Below are 7,910 nucleotides of genomic sequence, written 5' to 3'. Positions count from 1 at the left end.
AGGGATACCTTTGAGCAAAAGTGAGAGACGGGAGAGAAGCATGAGGGAGCAGTGTCTGTGCACGAAGGAACAGCAGGATCCCAGGCAGCCAAGGATGCAAGTGCAGGTTCATTCCTTGTGGCAATAAAGACGGCAGGAAGTTGGGAACAAGAGCTGCTCAGTGTGAGGCGGCAATGCCAGTTCTGGAGAATCTGTTTCCTAACAGGGGAAGCAGCCCGCGTCCAGACCCCTGGGGGCCGGGCTGGATTAAGGGGATCGTAGGATCCCAGCTGAGCAGGCTGGGGATCAGGCCAGATGCCAGTCCTGGGCAGGATATCATGCACTGGGCAAGAAAAACAGAGCAGAGGCCCAGCCCTGAGAGCAGAGGCCAGAGGAGCAGGGTGGGGGAGTGGGGCTCCCCTTTTTTTCTCCCTCCTCTTTTCGCCCCCTCCCTCCCATCCTTTCCTGTTTCCTTCCAGGTGCTCAGGCCAAAACCACAAAGCATCCTTGACTGTCCTTTTTCTCTGACACCCCACTTCTCTCCTCAGCAAAACCTTCTACTGTATCTAGAGGTCCACTTGCTGCCACCATCCCACTCCGGACACCTAAACAAATACCTTCTAATGCATTCTGATGGAATCCTTGTGAGGCTGCGTGAGAGAATGCTAGTCTGTTCAAGTGTGCTCCTGGCCTGTTTGTTTTAATGGTCTTTGGTGACTACATTTCTCTCTCTTTCTCCTGTGTTATTTCTTATGTGGAACTGTAAAGGGCCGTAACAACGTTTTCTGGGTTAAATTATTCATTCTTATTTCTCTGGTGATGCTGGAAGGACAGGTGGTTGATAAGAGTAAAATAAAAGGTAGTAGGCATTTGATGGTTAAAACACCACTGGCATGCTGGCATCACATACAGGAAAGCCTGGGTTCAAGTTCCTGCTCTGTTCCTGATTCCAGCTTCTTACTAATGTGCACCCTGGGAGACAGCAGGTGATGGCTCAACTACTTGGATCCCTGCCACCCACCCAACTTGGGGCACACGGATTGAAATCCTGGCTCCTGGCTGCAGCATGGCCCAACCCTAGCTGTTCCTAGCATTTGGGGAATGAACCAGCAGGTGTGATGTCTCTCTCTATTTCTGTCTTTCAAATAAATACAAAGTAAATAAGTAATTTAAAATAATAAAGGCCTTCCCAAATAAAGTCACTCAAAAGAACCATTTGTTCGCAAAGAAAATGCAGATTTACTCATACATAATTTCCAGAAGAAATTCAATATGACACCAATGTCCAGAGATAGCTACTTAAGATTCTTATCTCTAAAATTTATTTACCTGAAATATCATTTGTTTTTCAACTATTAAAAAGTATCTCCCAAGGTCATGGATTTTTAAGTTACTGTTTTGCAATTCTCCTTCTGTTTTTACAATGCGATTTTCAAAGAGCTCAGCAATCATTGGGGACATTGAGCTGAGAGTGGACACCCTTGGGAGGCTGGCAGCTCCGGGGGCCAGCTTTGGGGCCGACTTCCGGCTGGCAATTCTTGCTTTGATTTGACCTTGCTGATCAGCTTCTCTGGCTTGCCCGGCTACAGGCGCAGCTTTCTTGAGCTCTGGCCCTGACTGAAGACTGAGAGCCAGATACCAGCTTGAAGGATTAGAGGTAGAACCTGAGTTTGCAGAGATTTCCAATTGAAGGGCTCTGAAGGGAGCTTTGTCACTAATTAAATGAGCAACTCCTGGCTGCTTTCCACCAAGGTGCTGCTAACTTTCCTTGGCCTTTGAGGGTTTCTAACATCACCTGCAATCTCATCGAAACTTTAGTTTTCCTTTTGTCGCTTTCACTCCTTTTCAAACCTGTGGGTGTCTTTCTCATCTGTGTTTTGAGCCTATGCAAGGAATGTATCTGTCTATAATGACTTTATGTGACCTGGAAAATGGTGTGTCCTTACCCCATTGAGTGTTTTCTCTTTCCCACTAACTGTTTTCTTCTTCTCACCCATAGATCTTCCCCCGGGGAGTGGGAGTTTGGTGGGTGGGACCCATAGTTATTAATGCACAGGGTGTGTGACCTCTGCTCCTGGAGGAATGTGACGTCACATCGGCCTCTGCCCAGACTTCCTAAGTCTCTTCCCAGGATGTCTTTTCTAAAGGTGACTGTGGGGCCTGCATAAAGCCGCTGCCTGCAGTGCTGACATCCCCTATGGGTGCTGGTTTGAGTCCCAGCTGTTCTACTTTCTATCTAGCTCCCTGCTAATGGGCCTGTGAAAGCAGAAGACAGTCCTAGTGCTTGGTTAATTTCTATGAGACCTCAACTCATTTTTACCATCTCCACCAATGGACAGGTGGTGAGGGGCCTGAGCAGATTGCATCACCAGCAGGTTGGCATTTGGCAAGGCGGCCATAGAGCTCACAATGAGATTGGAGTTCCAAGCTCTGGCCATACCCTTGGAATCCTCGCCTATGTGTGGGGTTTGCCCTGTGAGTGAAGCTCCAGGTTCACTTATACTGATGGCCAATGAGCTAATGAGCCGACCAAAGGATCACTAAAAGAGAAATTCAGCCCGGGTTCTTTTTATTAATATATTTTTAAAAGCCATTGAATTTTTAACTTAATTTAAAAAATGTTTTATAGGTTTAATAATTTTTTCTTCTCCACTGTTCTCAGAAGAAAAGCAACAGGGAATGGATCCATAATGTGATTTGGGCACTGTGAGATTTAGAAATTTTTAGTATTTTACTAAACATTTATCCATATCCACTTCATATGTAGATATTCTATACATAACATACAATTTTTCTTGAAAGCAGGTATACTTGGGCCATCTTCTACTGCCTTCCCAGGTGATAAGAGAAAGCTGGATTGGAAATAGAGCAGCTGGGACTTGAACCAGTGCCCAAATGGGATGCCAGCTCTGCAGGTGGCAGCTTTACCTGCTACGCCACAGCGCCAGCCTTGAGAGTATGTTTTATTCATTTAAAAAAGTTCCAGGGGCTGGCGCTGTGGTGTAGCGGGTAAAGCCGCTGCCTGCAAAACCAGCATCCCATTTAGGTGCCGGTTTGAGTCCTGGCTGCTCCACTTCTGATTCAGCTCTCTGCTATGGCCTGGGAAAGCAGTAGAAGATGGCCCAAGCCCTTGGGCCCCTGCACCCATGTGGGAGACCTGGAAGAAGCTCCTGGCTCCTGGCTTTGGATCAGCCCAGCTCTGGCCGTTGCGATCACTTGGGGAGTGAACCAGCGGATGGAGGACCTCTTTCCCCTTCTCTGCCTCTGTAACTCTGCCTTGCAAATAAATAAATAAATCTTTTTTTTAAAAAAAAAAAAAAAGTTCCATTCCAGGTACAGACTATGGAAAAGGCCAGTTACTCAAGAGAGATTTGTTGAACTGAAATGTGGAAACTGTAGAGAAGTTCTAGCAGATTTTGAAATAACTAGTGGTTCTATTATTTTAGGGTCCTTCAGCTGACCAGAAAATAATTCTGAGCTTGTTTTCCGACCCAGAAAAGCAGGCACCACCTGCTGCCTCTTCCCTTGATGACAGGAGGGACCTCAGTCCAGAGAGTTCCTGCTCAACATGGTCTGAATACGTTTAATGGCCCTGTGTGTAGTCCTAATACTTACAACTGCTTGAAACAATTACAGTCATCTGCAAGCTACTATTTTATAAGACAAGCCTACTAAATATTGATATAATACATGATAATTTTTATTACTGACACTTTAAAAATTCCTACAATCTTACAGGAAACATGGCTTTACTCTAGCCTGTAAAATGGCAAACTTTAGGCAGCTGAAATCACATGGGACCCCATTTTAAAGGAAAGTCTCAATTTATTTCCTATTATTTTCATAAGCAGTATAGAGTATGTGCACAAACCATAGTGTATGAAAAATAATGTTTAATACTTTTCTATTAAGATATTTAAGAGTTTGGTGCAATGGAATATGATACAACATGTTTGGTCTTTACATAAACAAAGATAATTCATTGATTCATTGGAAATTTCAAAGAAAGAACTTAGATTTCAACATATACATGGATAGATTTCAACATATCCATAGTTTTCAACAGTCATCTCTATATTTAGCAATCTGAGATAGTTAAACACTGCATATTCTAAAGAATTCCCAAGGGCATGACACCATACCAGGACTGTGAAACTCTGAGGGGAATCATGGTTCTAAACTGGGTGCTGTGCTCCACCCTCAGGGTGCAGTGCAAGCTGTACATATCAAACCTGTCCCAGCTTTTGCACGCTGTTGTGATGGGACTAATAACAATATTATTTTCCCTTGCTTATTGCTTTTGTCAAAACTAGCATTATACAGTTATCAGATTACAGGACATTATCTGATTCATAATGTGCTATTTTAATGTGGCTTTTGAATTATTTCCCATTAGTTGTAGGACTCAAACACAATTTTGTCTGAAAGGGGACAGATGAGAAACTCAGCTCTTTCATTTGCACTAAGTATACTTAGTGTTTTAAGGAATCCTGTAAAGGCACACACGGACCCTAGTACGGCTTGCTGAAGAAGTAAAAGAGCTTTTTTTTTAACTGACTGGTTTCTGACCACCCAAATAATTCTCTACTTAGAACTGATGCTCCTGGCCAGCGCCGTGGCTCACTTGGCTAATCCTCTGCCTGCAGCGCCGGCACTCTGGGTTCTAGACCTGGTCAGGGCACCGGATTCTGTCCCGGTTGCTCCTCTTCCAGTCCAGCTCTCTGCTGTGGCCCGGGAAGGCAATGGAGGATGGCCCAAGTGCTTGGGCCCTGCACCTGCATGGGAGACCAGGAGGAAGTACCTGGCTTCTGGCTTTGGATCGGTGCAGCGCACCGGCCGCAGCACACCGGCCATGGCAGCCATTTGGGGGATGAACCAACAGAAAAAGGAAGACCTTTCTCTCTGTCTCTCTCTCTCTCACTGTCAAACTCTGCCTGACCACTGACCACCTGCAGAAAATAAAATTCCAGGAGCTCAGGGTCAGGTCTACCATGCTGAGACCTGACACCTGATAAAGCCCAAGGGCCTCATACCCCACTCCGACCCCAAACTCCTGCCCGCTGGTGGTCACAGACTGAGCTTCTAGCTTGCCAGGAGTTACGGGAAGACCTGTGCTCTGGTAGACTGGGCTCATTTTCTCCTGTGTCACGCTGCTGGCCTTAGGTAAGGCTGGTGGGCCTCCCTGAGACTTGATGGCTTCAGGAACTGTGGGACCCAGGATGACCAGCCAGGGGCCAATCTGAATGGCCTGGGGGCCGTCTTAATCACCCTCATCCAACCTTGAGGGAGACAACAAGGACTATTTTGGAAATCAGTGAGGGGCTGGTAATAGGTGCAATGCTAGGTAGCTCCTAATGGTTTCTATCCCTAGGCAAGTTCCTGTGGACATTCTCATGAGACAAATTTGTTTTGGCATGTTTCACCATCAACTTCTCCTCATGGGCCTGCGTATATCCCTATGATTGTACAGGGCCTAGAGACTATGAGACCGAGTTGTAGGCCACTTAGGGCATGCCTGAGAAGCTGAGGCCTGCCTCCATCACTCCTACAACCTTACACAGACAGCAAGAAATCATAGGATTGTTCTGGAACTCAGTGAGAGGTTAATGAAACCTAGCATTGAGCAGATCTGAACAGTACCAGTGCCCAGGCCTTGCTTGCAGACAGAGCCTCTATACCTGTTTTGTGCCCAGTAGAGTTCTGTGATCCTGAATCATCAGCATCTGATAGGTTTATATCAGGCAGTGAGCCCACACCAGCAGGAAGACAGACCATGACAGAGTGAGCCTTGGTCCTACCTCCTCAAGGATGCGCTGGTCTTGGTGGGCTGTGGGCTCAGGATGTACTCCAGTAACATGGCATTTGTGGAGAAAGGATGAGGAGTCAGTCAGAGCCTAATGCAGGCCCTTCGAAGGCATTTCCCTATTCTACACTGAATCACACATCAACTGCAGATTTGAGACAAATTTGAGTTGGCACTAATTTTATAGGACTGAATCAGCAAAAACACATCAAGAGTGGATGGGGTGGGGCAAACTAGATAGCATAAGGTGCTGTCTAGTGTTAGATAGCAAAAGTATCCACAGGCTCGGAGGATAAGCTGCTCAGAATTTAGGACAGTTAACAAAGGAAGTCAGGTTACTAAAACTAATCCTCCAATGTGCAGATGACGTCACACATCAGTAAGAGCCAAGAACTTCCAGGGAACCATGACCTCACCTAAAGAGCAAAATAAGGTGCCAGAAGCCAACCACCTGGAAGTTGAACCTTCTAAATGCTCAGATGAACATTTCAAAATCTGTTGCCAAGAAACTCAGTGAAACTCAAGAGTACACGCATAAATGATTCAATATTCTGACAGAGATTTGGTAGAGATATGGAAATCGTTAGACAAAAATCAAGCAGAGATCCTTCAGCTGAAAAGTACACTAAGTGAAATTAAAAATGTGATAGAAGGCATCAATAGCAGAACAGATCAAACAGAAGAAGGAGTCAGGGAGCCTGAAGACAGGCTCTTTGAAAAAGTGTTGGATGAGAAAAAAGAAAAAAAATCAAGAGGAATGAAGAAAACTTATGGGAAATGTGGAATAGCATGAAAAGAGCAAATGTTTGAGTTACTAGGATTCACGCGGGACTTCAGAATGTTAGAGAACATATTCAATGAGATAATGACATAAAACTTCCCAAACCTAGATTAAATATAAAGAGAATACTCTGAAAGCTGCAAGAAAGAAAGAAGCAAATAATACATAAAAGGGTTCTAATTTCTCTGACTACAGATTTCTGAGCAGAAGCCTTACAGGCTAGGAGGGAATGGGATGAAGCTTTTATGGTGTTAAAAGGAAAAAATTGTCAGCCAAGAATACTGCATCTGGGGGCTGATGTTGTGGCTGACGCTGCTTACAATGTCCCCATCCCATAATGGAGTGCTGGTTGGAGGCTCAGCTGCTCCATTTCTAATCCAACTTCCTGCTAATGTGCTTAGGAAGGCAGTGGAAGATGGGCCTCTGTTACCCATATGGGAGACCAGGATGGAGTTCCTGGTTCCTGGCTTTGGCCTGGCCCAGCCCGGGCCATTGCATCCATTTAGGGAGAGATGAGGAGTCAGAGCCTAATGCAGGCCCTTCGAAGGCACATCAAGAGTGGATGGGGTGGGGCAAACTAGATAGCATAAGGTGCTGTCTAGTGTTAGAGATAGAAGATCTCTCTCTCTCTCTTTCGTTTCCTCTCTGTCACACTGCCCATTAAATAAGTAAATCTTTTTTAAGAATGAATGCTGTGTCTGGCAAAGCTGTCCTTCAGATATGAGAGACAGATAAAGACGTTCCCAGACAAACAAAAGCTGAGAACATTTATCACCATCAGACCTGTCTTGCAAGAAATGCTAAAGGCAGTTCTTCAAACTGAAAGAAACTGATGCTAATAAGTAAGAACAAAATATCAGACGGTAGAAAACTCACCTTCTGTTAAGAGTAACTAAAGAAACAAATTCAGAATGCCCTAATAGTGTGATTTTGATGTGTAAACCATTTAAATATTTGCTGTGAAGTAAAAAAAAAAAAAAAAACACAAAAACTAAAAACTATAATGTCTACATTAAAATGTTAAGAGACATGCAATACAGAAAGAGGTCACATGTAATGTCAAAAATTCAAAATGTGGGGGAGGACTGGAGCACAAATGTGGAGTGCTTTATTAGGATTTCTTAACTGTTTTCTGTTTGTCTCTTTCCCTGTCTTTATAACCAGTGTTGTTGTCATTTCAATACAGATTGTCATAGCCAAAAGATTTTTGTAAGCCTCATGATAACCACAAAGAGAAACCTATAGCAGACTTGCCAAAAATAATAAGCAAGGAATCAAAGTATACCATTAGAGAAAATCACTTAACCACAAATGAAAAATGTGAGAGAGGGAGAAAGAAAGGAAACA

General features: G+C 44.4%; 1 non-coding gene across 1 annotated transcript; it reads right to left on the bottom strand.

Moving 5' to 3' along the window:
* Nucleotides 1-2,630: 2,630 nt before the first annotated feature.
* Nucleotides 2,631-2,722, bottom strand: LOC127487301 (small nucleolar RNA U83B). The gene has a single exon (XR_007914038.1). It is a non-coding gene; the product is annotated as a small nucleolar RNA U83B (small nucleolar RNA).
* Nucleotides 2,723-7,910: the final 5,188 nt, after the last annotated feature.

The sequence above is a fragment of the Oryctolagus cuniculus genome, chromosome 13, assembly GCF_964237555.1.
Source record: "Oryctolagus cuniculus chromosome 13, mOryCun1.1, whole genome shotgun sequence".
Classification (NCBI taxonomy): Eukaryota; Metazoa; Chordata; class Mammalia; order Lagomorpha; family Leporidae; genus Oryctolagus; species Oryctolagus cuniculus.
Note: the sequence above shows the minus strand (reverse complement) of the source record. Positions and strands in the feature narration are given on the sequence as shown.